Source organism: Malurus melanocephalus, unplaced genomic scaffold (genome assembly GCF_030028575.1).
Source record: "Malurus melanocephalus ecotype Western Australia unplaced genomic scaffold, MMel_1.1 scaffold_284, whole genome shotgun sequence".
NCBI lineage: Eukaryota > Metazoa > Chordata > Aves > Passeriformes > Maluridae > Malurus > Malurus melanocephalus.
Window position 1 is genome coordinate 696,505 of NW_026623516.1, and position 11,749 is coordinate 708,253.

The following is an 11,749-nucleotide window of genomic DNA, read 5'->3' on the forward strand; positions in this document are numbered from 1 at the left end:
ACATGCTTGGGCACACAGGGTGCACACACTCCCTTCTATCACCTTTAATGGGCTTCCCACTRAGAAAACACATCCTTGATCCCAAATTTAATTATTAGGTTCACAACATTTTTCACAAACCTGTGCTTTTACTGTATTTATCCTTCRGTCCAACAGCAGACAAAGGATTCAAGCACAAACTCCCTGCACACCAGGACGGAGCTGCTGGCCCTGGTGGGGCCCTCCCATGCATCATGGCCAGCACAAAGTACCACAGCACAAGCAAGGGGTTTGGAAACAAATAGGAAGTCAGAATAGTTTTATTCTGTTCACCAAAGATGGTTATTATTTTGGAAAAGACTACATACTCTTTTGGCTTTTAATGAGCAGCAAACCAAGTCCACTCAGTTCCTGTGAGTGAGAAACTATTAGGGGTTATGGATCCCCAACCAAGGAAAACAAACCTGTAGCCATCCTTCACCCCCAGAATAACTTCTGATTGTCAAGCACAGTTACCAGGGGAATGAATAGCTTCTCCTGCAAGCTCCTCACTCAATTAAACTAATGCAGACAAAAAGGCTGGGCAGGAGCTGCCGGCAGCACGGGGTAAGTCAGATGCACATGCTTGGCGCAGCGAAGCAACCACAGAGAATTATGAGGGACAGGAGGAGCAGCCCACAGCCCCTGTCGTTGCAGAACACACCCAACACTTGTCCTTGAGGTGATGAACAGCAAAAATTGGTGGGTCTGTGCCCTGAGGAGACTCCAGGAAGTTTTAATCACACATGGGAATTCAGAGCCATCATTCATATTCCATSGAGACTAATGAGGAACTGAGTGAGGACACACCTAAGGAAAGTCCTTGATTTATTGGTAATCCAAAACTATCCTACTGCTGCCCCAAGCACTTCACTGAGCAGCCTTGTAATTACAACTCTGCCTGAAAAATCGGGACAGCCACCCAACCAGAGCACAAAATAGAGGCCAGGAGAAACKAATATGATCCTCAGTCCTTCTTGAACCACAAACTGGAGAGTCCAGAGACAACTCCAGAATTAATCGTCACTTCAGCAACATTCGCTTGTCCTTGGAGGTGCTAAAGCTTGCAACTAAATGTTGACGTTTGGGGAAAGAGAGAGAGGCAAGTAAAGGATACAGGCCAACCAGGAGGATCATGACCACCAAGGAGGTGGGCACATCAGCGCAGGAACAAAGGCAGGCAGCAAGCAAAATCCACAGCTCCCTCCTTGCAGCTAGATTTTAATAAAGCGTGAGTGTGTAAATATACTGCTAAATCCCATTCTCCCTCACAAGCTAAAGGAAGCTGTGTCTTTGGTGTCAATGGAAGCCCAGCCCTTGCACACTGTGGCAGAGCAGCCTGGGGTGAAGGCAGCAGGTGCCACAGCCACCAACACACACAGCTCCAATGGGATCTTCTAGCAGGTGTTACTGGAATCCTGGGCATCTCTCTAGCAAAGTGMAATGATATTTAACTTCCTCATGGGCTCTGGAGGCCGCCAAACATCTGTTGGGATTAGCTGGTTCATGTTTGTGAAGYGCACACAASTGCTAGTGTAAAGAAGGGCCTGGCYTATTTATGGATGAGTGCTGGACCAAGACCCAAAYCCACAGGCTGTATTTGCACATATGGCTGTCTGTCCCCTGACATATTTCACTGTTTTGGGTTGGAGGCAYGAGGTGTCCCCTATAGCTCACAGCCTACTTCTGGTCACCGATAACTTCAGTGAGTCATGCTGCTCCCCTCCTCCACTTTACCCCATCCAAAAGCAAAACACACTTCTGCCAACAAGCTGGGCCAATGTAGCTCTACCAGGAGCCCCCAAATGGGGGTTGCCCTTTGCAGGGGAAAACCACCTTCCCTCAAGCTCCATCCCACTCTCTGGAGAGCTGCAGATCACACTCACAGCCCACAGACCTCCAACAGGCTCTCGAACACCCAGCTGCAGCTGATCAGCCACCCAAATTCCTCGTGGCAAAGGGACTTTGCATTTCATGGCTCTCTTGAGTGTCCCTCCCTCACACAGAGGCCTCCTGTGAGTAAGGGTTGAGGAATGAGACAGCGAGTACGCACAGCTCAGAAACCGCAGCGATAAACAGCCGTGAGGGAGATGAACTTCTCAGGAAGGACGGGAAGATCCTGAGCGGGTTTCAGAGTGAACCGTGCACGTTTGTTAAAGGGACATACRTGGCAATGGCTTGTGGCGGCAGGGCCATAGGAGCCGTACGTTCCCATGACCTAGAATTGCTTTGCACCCAGTTRCAAGTCCTTTCCTCCACACATTTCAGTACTTATCACGTCTTCATCTTAGTCAGTTCTGCTAACAAACACTTTTTACATCCTTTTGATCTTCACTCACAATCAGTCACTATATCCCCAAGTCAATCATTCTGCTTTTCTCTCACCGTTCTTTGCTTTATCTTCATCTCCCAGGGCAGGATCTCCTCAGACCCAGACGTCACTTCATGGTACAGCTTGTGCTCTCTGCTTGGGTTCACAGGACGTAGACATACAGAGTTTGCCAGACTCACAACACTCCTTCAGGCAGCAAAAAARGTGCCAGGCCTAGTCTAAGATGCACTGGTCAAATTTAGAGATATGGACAACACAAGAAAATGTTGGCTATGTAATACAGAAGCAAAAGCAATGGACAAAAGAAACCAAGGAGTATAGCAATACCATACCCAGAACTATTCATGTCTTTCATTACATGGATAGGTTATGTCTTTCTGGAGATCAAGAGCACCTGGRATCACTTTCATTCTACATCAGGTAGAATTGGCACAACTAAAACACACAAAAAATATTCCCATTCTAGCAGATGCCTCTTCCAAGGGAGTTGAAACTAAACAAGACGAGCCAGTGACCTTCTGATAGCACAGCTACCTTTGCACATCCAGCTCCACCCATTAAAGTGGGAACACCCATAATCAGGCATGAATCGAATCACCTGAGAAGTAAGAAATTTATCGAGAGTTGTTGCAAAAACCTATCAGGTTGCTTGTGCCTCACTGCACTTCAAGGGATGGGAAACAGCCACCACAGGCAGACACATGGCTGCCCTGAAGCCAACAAAGCTGGAGCAGATCACTTTCGCTCAGACCTCTGGCACATGACAGCATAATCCATGACCCAACACACCACCTCAGGTGTGCAAAGGAATAAGGGTTAGTGGCTCAGGCCATGGTATCCAGGGAAGCAGGGTGGCTTGGATATGCATATGACAGCCCACAGAGTGGCCTGACCCTAGACAGGCTGGGGACTACCAGCACAAATGGTCATTGGAACACACTGGAGCAATCCTCTCCATCCTGYCCCAGGGCAGAGCACAGAAAAGCAACACACCCAGCAGTGCAAAGGTGAGGTGATCTCAAACCACCTGCCCTGCACCTCAGAAACATTCGATACCCAGCTGTAGGCACAGTGCCCACAACACGCTGCCTGTAGGCTGTGTGTGCAGTGAGGGCATGGGAGTAACCAGCCTCATCCAGAACGGCTTACAAATGAACACACCCTGCAGGGATCTTTGTGTGTAGTAAGGAACAAGCTCTGCTCTTGTAGCTGTTTCTCCCATACTACGATGTAGTCCTTAAAAATTTCTCAACTAACTTCCCCAGCCTCCACACACCCCGAGTTCACAGTTCTCCCACGCAACAGAGCAAAACACGCTGTGCCAAGACATGGAAGGCACGCAGGCACTCTGTGAGCTGCCATCCTTTCACCCAGACACTTCGAGGACCTGGGTGGGTGGAGTGCCTTGGAAAGACATGCTCATTTATATTGTTTTAAGTTCACCTGCTGCTCTGGCCACACTCCCAAAATGTGGATGCAGAAGAAGACACTCAAAGAGGCGTTACATGCCAAGAGCCCCGCACTCATTCCTGCAGCAATGCAGAGGTTCAAAATACACTTCTGCCCCACAGCTCTTTACTTAATGCCACTGTTAAAAGCTTGCMAATGTCTGCACCACTCACAGTATTATCTGCTGCTCTGTATGAGGCTGACTTTCCGCAGCAGCGAGGCTGTGATCACTCTGCATGCTACATCTCCCCAGGTAACTTTAACCCTTCTGYCCTTCCTTTGTTCCCCATCTGTCTGCCTCGGGAGCAGGTTAGGATTTGGGTATGGGACAGTGCTGAAACTCACTTATCTTACACAAGTAACTGCAGAGTTCAGCTGGATTACTCATACACTTGAATTTCAAACTTACTATGCAGAAGGTTCACCAAGACCTCCTTAAATGGCAAAGATGCAAAGCTGTGTTTTCCAAGCTCGGCTCTGTGCATCCCAAGGAACTCGAAAAAGAAATGGAATGTCTGAAAAAGCACCGAAGTGAAACAGTGCTAAGGAAGGCATAATACTCCTTCTCAAAACAAATCGCCTGCAGGAATCAGAAGTGATGAATAAGCCTTAAAAGAAGCTTAAACTACCCTGAAAAATGTCAGTCACACTGTACATGGGGAAACAAGTCACTGAGGAAGCATGGAGCAGACGATGTGAAGTCCCCATTACTTCTACTACTTGAAATATGTTTTTATACATAAATATCACCTGGACCTTAACCATCTTAGTGGCTTATTTCTGGACCCACTCAACACCACATTTCGGATTCAACAGCACTAAGTTGCTCTAGCCTCCAAATGCCAGAGGTGCAGACCAGCTTCCACACTAAGCTAGGCATTTCAATACACATGYAAGATAAGTACAGGCTTTGCCCCCCACTCAAGGATAATGATGATAATGCATAAGAGGCAGGTACAGCCTGGAAATATGGGAGAAGATAAGTGCAAGTTCAGAGTCATCTCCAGAGTTGAGCAGAAAAGACGTTAACTTCAGTCTGTAATTACAAACAATTCTTTCCAACCATTTCTTTGCTTTATTATCAGTTATGACTGCACACTCAAAAGAACAATCCTGGCCTGCTTTTTTCTCTATGATTTCAGTGTCAGGGGTGATGTGAGACAACTGGACTCATGCTTCTCCAAGCCTCAGTGTCCCGTAAGTAAAATGGCAAGACTAATTTTCCTYGACATTGGCAAGGCACTACAAAAATAGCTCCTCCAACTTCCACAGTGCTCCAATGAATGAACAAAGAGCACTCCAGAAAAGCACAAAAGAAAATTAAAAACTCTGCATTTTGTCTCAGGTTTGAAAAGTACATGGTAACTAAGGCTTGGGGTCACACACTGCACAAAGAGAAAAGCAACTAAATAGCTGCTCATTAAATATCACCTTCCACTACACAGTGTAGGTGCTCTGGTGATTAAGTGGCTATAACATAATACCTGCTTGAAAGAGGGCCTGAAATTAAGGTTTCATCAACAACCTTCATTCTGGCTTTTCATAGCTTTGGAGCATTTGGACTTTGCAACTTTAAAACCATTCCTTCAACAAAGCTCACAGCATGTAATTAAWTACATGTCTGCCACGTGCCTGCCACCATCACTATCCATTTTTCTTGTGAGATCCAGACTAAAGGCTTGTCGTAGCTGCATTAATATCTTGAGGTATCTCTCAAGATTTGTCCAAACCCATAATAAGCAGATCAAGTCTCTAACTCAAACAAGGTATGTTGAACCCAAGCCAGCTGATGTCCTTCAGCACAGAGCTTGAACAGGAACATCACTGACACCCAGCTAGTCAGGCAGTGAAGATACAGCAGCTGGAGCTACAACCACTTATCAGCTGCTAATTCAATCACTCTCCCAACCCAGCCGCTGCTGCCTGCACTGTCTGGGAGACTCCTTGCTTTCATTCATGCATCACTAAGTGGAGCAGTTCAAATCTGTTAAGGTGAGGTAATAAACTGCTGAAACAGGGAGCTCCTTAGGGTACGTGCACGCAGCACGTTGAACACRCACATGCACATTGCTGACACAGAAACCACCCCAGCTGGGGTACAACCAACACAGCCACTGCAGCAGGACCACCCACAMGTCACCTGTAACAACACCCCAACATTCTCTTTCCAAAAAGCAAACCTCACCAACCTGAATTCCATGCAGCAGCCACACCGCTGAAAAAGCTCTACATGAGATACTTAAACGTAACAGAGCCAAATTTAAGCTAAGGTTAATGCTGGATCACTTCTACCCCACCACACAGTGCAACCCTACCCACCCCATGGGRCTCCACAAACCCTTTTGCAAGGTCTGTGGGAGAACCTGTGAATTCAACCTCCTCTATCCCACCTGYCCCTGCCCAGCTGCCTGGGCTGGTCTCACAAGAAAGCAGCTGGGTTTGGCTCCTAGGCAGCATTCCAGCTCCAGAACAGGCTCTCCATGTGCAGAAAGATCAGGAGCAGGGGGAGAATAGAAGATGACTGCAGCTCCCCACAATGAGATCAGCTGGCCAAAAAAAATTTTAAAAATAAATTAAAAAAAAAAAAAAAGAAAAGAGAAAGGGAGAGGGTAGTTACAAATTGATGCATAAACAAGACCTGATTCTGTAATTCAGAGCTAACAGGGCAGTTTACTAAATGTTAATTAAATCCTTAGTGCCTGTTACTCCAGTCATGGAGATCAACTTATTTTTAAATTAAATAAGCAATAAATGCTCAGATGAACTTCTATTAAATTTCACCCAGCGAATGAAGTATGTGGAGCTTTTAATAGACATTAAACAAGATAGTTATGGCAAGTTAGTTGATACTTTATTACCTAAAGATAATGGCCATATTAAATCTCAACTAACTATTCCACTGGCGGCACAATCATCCAAGATTTGGCGGAAGTTTTCCTGCCTTGAAGCATCACTGAGCAGCAGGAGCAGGGGGAGGAAGGCAGCCAAGAGCTGAATGGCACCTACTCAGAGGGTGCTCATGTGCATAAACTCACTTAGATACAACATAGGSCCCCTCCCAGGCAGATCTGCAAACCCCAAAGAGGCCTGGTGGGCTATTACACAGCAACAAAACTGGCATAAGCCAGAGTCCCTCCTGCATCCCTCCCTACCCTCAAACCAAACTAAGTAATTTATGTGTTTGCCAAGGAATCGCTGTGTTCTGAGGTTCCCTTATGGCATCAAGGGCAACAGAAAACATCCTAACAGCCTGCAACACTCAAAAGCTTATAACTTTGTGTAAGAAAAGGTTATCAGCAGCCCACAACTCCACTGATGTTTGTTTTCCTTCCCTGAGCATATTGTGATAGTTTGGGAGTTCTTCTGACTCACACGTGTGTGTCACTGTCACCCACAGATCCCAACAACAGATACCGACAGTCTAAAATGACAGAGACTTGCTGACAGTGACTTAAAAATTATCATTTTCATGCCAGCTCTTGCAGTTGCTCAGACCCTGATCGAAACCAGCTCTTAGAAATCAAAACAGAATCTCCACTGAGTTGTCTCTACCAATAACCTTAATTGTAATGATTAAGTGTGGGTAGCAGATTTTAGTTTTTTTCATGTTTGGACTGGAAAACATCACCAGCCCTACCTGGMCTGCCATACCCAGGAGCAGGATGAATGAAAAGAACCAACCCTGCTAAACTCTGCTTCTCAGGCAGGCACAAGCTCTCAAAAGCTTTAATGTTTTGTGGGGTTTTTTTCTGGTCTGTGGTTTTCAGTTTGATTTGTTGCTTTATTTTCTCTGTTTGTCTCTATTTTGCAAAACAAAAAGCTYGCTAAATCAGAAAGAGGGAAACACTGAGCTCTTCAAACTTTACTGATGTTCTCCTCCAGCATCCCAATGCACACTCATGGACACCAATCACAAGATCTTCCCTCCATCGCTCCTCTGGAACCCCTGTTTATAAAGTCATACATAGGAAAATACTTGAAATAACACATGCTCTTTAAAGGCACTGTTCCTTGTGAATCTGTCCATCAGATAAACCACGTCCTTTGATAAGTTATGGTTTCCCTCTCCTTTGCTCCTGCCTCCTCTGTCCTAGCTGCAGTTGCAGTAAGCTCTCTAGCTTTTAACAGAATTATGCTGCCACAAGAGCAAGAGCAAAGGGAGATGAGGAAGTTACTGGGGTGAAAAAGCCTGTGGAGGACCTAGTCTTGCAGACAGGAGCTTCACTGTCTCACTCACACGTGCACACAGCAAACACAGACACTGAATCCCAGACTTCTGGTGGTTCTGGTACATGGACTTGGTACCCATCTTACTGCCCTGAAGATTCTCCCCAACAACAACAACAAAAATAATGCACCTAGAAAGCACAGACATATGTAAAGAATCATAGAATATCCTGAGTTGGAAAAGGACCTACTCTTGGCCAGTGTATACTTCTTCATCATCCTGATGCCATCTTTAAAACCTCTTCATGTATTCCCTGGGACTTAGCTACACGTTACCCGGGCTGCCACAGACCACACCAGAGTGTGGACAACCAGTTTAAGGTGAAACCCAGAATCTGGGGCCAGCCAGAGCACTGAGTGCAAGTGTTTCTGAAAGCCATGTCAGGGACAGAAGTGATCAGTAGCAGAAAGGCAGAGCTGTGTGGGTCAGGCTTTCAGAAGCTTGAGCAACAGAAAGACACTGAGGATGCATTGTTCACACAGCCACGATGGGCAGAGCAATAGAGAAACCACTGCGGGCCCCCTGAGGGTATTTGTTTCCACAGACACGTGGAAACTGTTCGTGGAACAATTTGTCATCCACCCAAGCTACTGCTTTTCTCTAGCTACAGCCAGCCAGAGATGCTTCATGGAAACCTACATGAAACTGTTTTTGGGGTTTTTTTTCCAATTAGATGCTTATAATACAATGGGCACCACCACAGGCTGGTACAACTCTGAATTCACCCGACACTCATACAACCATCCAATCTTCTTTTCAGACTCGGCTGAACTCCTGTTCTCAGCAACATTCTGCATGATAAATGCCATTAGTTACACTGAAAAGCGCTTAAATGTCTTCATTCTGAATCAGCCACTTTCACCTTGGTTTTCATTTGTACAAAGGAACAGACATCCCTTTTTCACAGCACTCGATGCTTCTCTGGCACCTTTCTAACATGTGTCCTTTTAAGAGGWGTGATCCCAWACTGCTGGTAGAACTCCCTCAGGTTTTCCAGCTCCCAGCCATTCTTACTATCCCTCTCCAAAACTGCATTCACAAAGTTTGATCACAAGGGTATTACTTAAGTTTTGTTGTCAGACAGGTGGGCACCACTAATTTTAACAAACAAGACAAGGCCAGGCTTCAAAATTAAATGGTGTCTCCACTCTGAGCATGAACCCCCATACTGTAATTCTTACTAGGAGCAATAATTAAAAATACATACTGATAATAATATATGTAAAAGCACTCCAGCTCCACTGAGACTGCAGCCAACACCACCTTGCAAAACTCACTACTCCAGCCCTAGAGCTTCATGCCTGAACATCCTAGAAAAACAAGTATCYTAGCAAGGGATACACACCTGAATCTGCCATTACACTAGATGAAAGCTTGAATTACACTGCACCAGTTCCTCATTGTGCCTATTAACTCACTAACACAGCACAGCTGAAGGCATTTCTCTGCACAATGCAACTTGGAAATCCAATGTGGTCTGCAAATTTCCAGAGACAAGACAGGTAAACTAACCAGGATTCCCAGTATATAGAACCTGAAAATCATTTCTGGCCTGCCCGTCTAAAGCCAGGTTTTTGCCAGTTTTGTCCTGGTTTCACAACAGCACATCACAGACATCATTCAATATTTTTATCCCCTAAAGCTGGGTGACTCTCCACCAAACTGGAACAAGAGAAAGGATTCATAGAGCTGGAACCCACACTGAGACGGGCATGCTCACCAGTATCCTACCCTGATATCCAGGCTGATCTCCAGACACGTTCCAAAGGTAAAAATCTCRCCTCTGAGCAACAGGAATTGGAGTTTCTCTCCCAGCTCAGTAACAGCCCCTCTGCCSAGCCAGTACAACCACACCAGGCAAACAGGGCTGGCAAGACAGAGACACATGTACAGCGAGAAAAGCAGTAATTCTCACTGACCCAGGGCATCGTGGAGACTGCACAGCAACTCAGAGCAGCCTGGGGCTGTACCTACAGAAGCTTTAATAAGGCACAGTTTTAGCTTCATTTTCCTGGACAKGTCCTTCATTTCCACCCAGGAGTTTACCCAGGCAGTACACAAGGGCTGCATGCCACCAMCCAGGGCTGCTGGCAGTGTGGGTCATACACAGCCAGTGTGCCCCTGGCCACACAACACGCACGGTGGCAGTGACTTTTGGGAAGCAGGTCTCCTGCCCACTATAAGGCATCTCTCTGCAGAACCATTACTGATGGCAACTCAGTGCTGCTGCYATCCTCAGTGCTGCCCAGGTGTCCCTGATCTGGCTGCTTTTTCCAACAGACTGCACAAGCCGACTCAGGTGGAAAAAGGAAACCTGAACAAAACAATTAAAACCATCTATGAAATAATGAGCAGCAGGCCTGAAGGGCCCATTAGCAGCACCTGCATCATAACAAAGTTAAAGCAGGATTCAACAAGGAGGGTAGGGGCTTGCTGCCAGGTGGCTACATGATCACCACCCACACCATCAGCTGCTAGGGCCTACTCCACAGGGAAAACCCTCCAACAAAAGCTAAACAACTAAAAGAGGGGAATAACAGAGCTAATAAATTTAGTAGCAATAGGCTGTAAGGTCATGGGATGGGCAGAGACAGACCAAGCCAACAGGCAGAGAGAAGTTTTCAACAGTAAATCTCTATTCATAGAYACTCATATTTCCCAAGGGAAATCCCAGATTACTATTAAGCCTTGTGTGGGCCAGTCCCACATCAGCAAGGGTGGGGATAATTAGAAAGTCCCTCACATCCCTAAACTGTGCTGTTGCACAGCAGGCTGAGCTACACACAGGACAGCAGCCAACATATTTCAGCAAGAACATAGCCACATTATTAACATGAAGATGAAATGCTGTGTCCTTTTCTCCAGCTCTGCATGTTCCCATACTTTCCTAATATCCCATTTCTCCAATTACTTGGTGAGCCAGCACCTGCTGCATCACCAGCAACCAGGCACTCCCCATTCTCTCAGATCTTGCCCCAGAAATCATTCCTGGAATGTACAAGCACAAACTCTACAGGTAAATAAATCCACGGAAGCAAAGAAATCCTGAAGTATGTCCAAAAACACTTGYAGCTTCATTGTGAGACCTTTTCTGCATGGGTCAAAACCCCTTTGTGCTGAAGGATCAATGTGTTGCAGGTGTGTGGGAAGACACATAAGCACGTTTGATGGCTCCTGCAAGCTCCTTAAACTTTTGTGTACCACTTGCCTAACAAAACGGAAAGAAACAGACAGGAAACTAACCCAAGGACCACACATCTGGGYTAAAAGGTCAATTCCTACACGTGTAGAAAAACAAAAATAAAAAAAAAAATTGAAACAAAGTAGGAGAATCCAACTCTCGTCTGTTTCACAGGCAGGGCCAAGCTGCACCTCGAGGTACAGGCGGCAGAGCAATTAGGAAGAGTTGCYTCATCAACGCCTCCTCGGGAGCACTGCCGGCTTCCCAGCACAGCCCYGGGGCGCGGGGAGTGCTCCTGAGCAATGGCAGGGAGAAGGTTTGCCTGTTCAAAAGAGAGCAAGAAAAGAGGAGGGCAAAAAAAACACACTATGCTAAAAAAGAAAGCCCTGGGTGACGTCACGGTGTGGGAAACTTTTCCGTCCTTACCTGGTGGGGAAGGCAGGGCCTCCCCCGACATATAAAAAGCAGCAGAGCTTTACTCAACTTGTTATTGACTAGGAGCCGCGGCCGGGGGTCGGCGGGGCGGGGCTGCGGCAGCCGG

General features: G+C 46.4%; 1 long non-coding RNA gene across 1 annotated transcript in view; it reads right to left on the minus strand.

The window, feature by feature from the left end:
* The window catches only part of LOC130579659 (uncharacterized), a 92,188-nt gene that overhangs the window by 79,485 nt on the left and 954 nt on the right, over positions 1-11,749 (minus strand). The gene's annotated exons all lie outside the window — the stretch shown is intronic.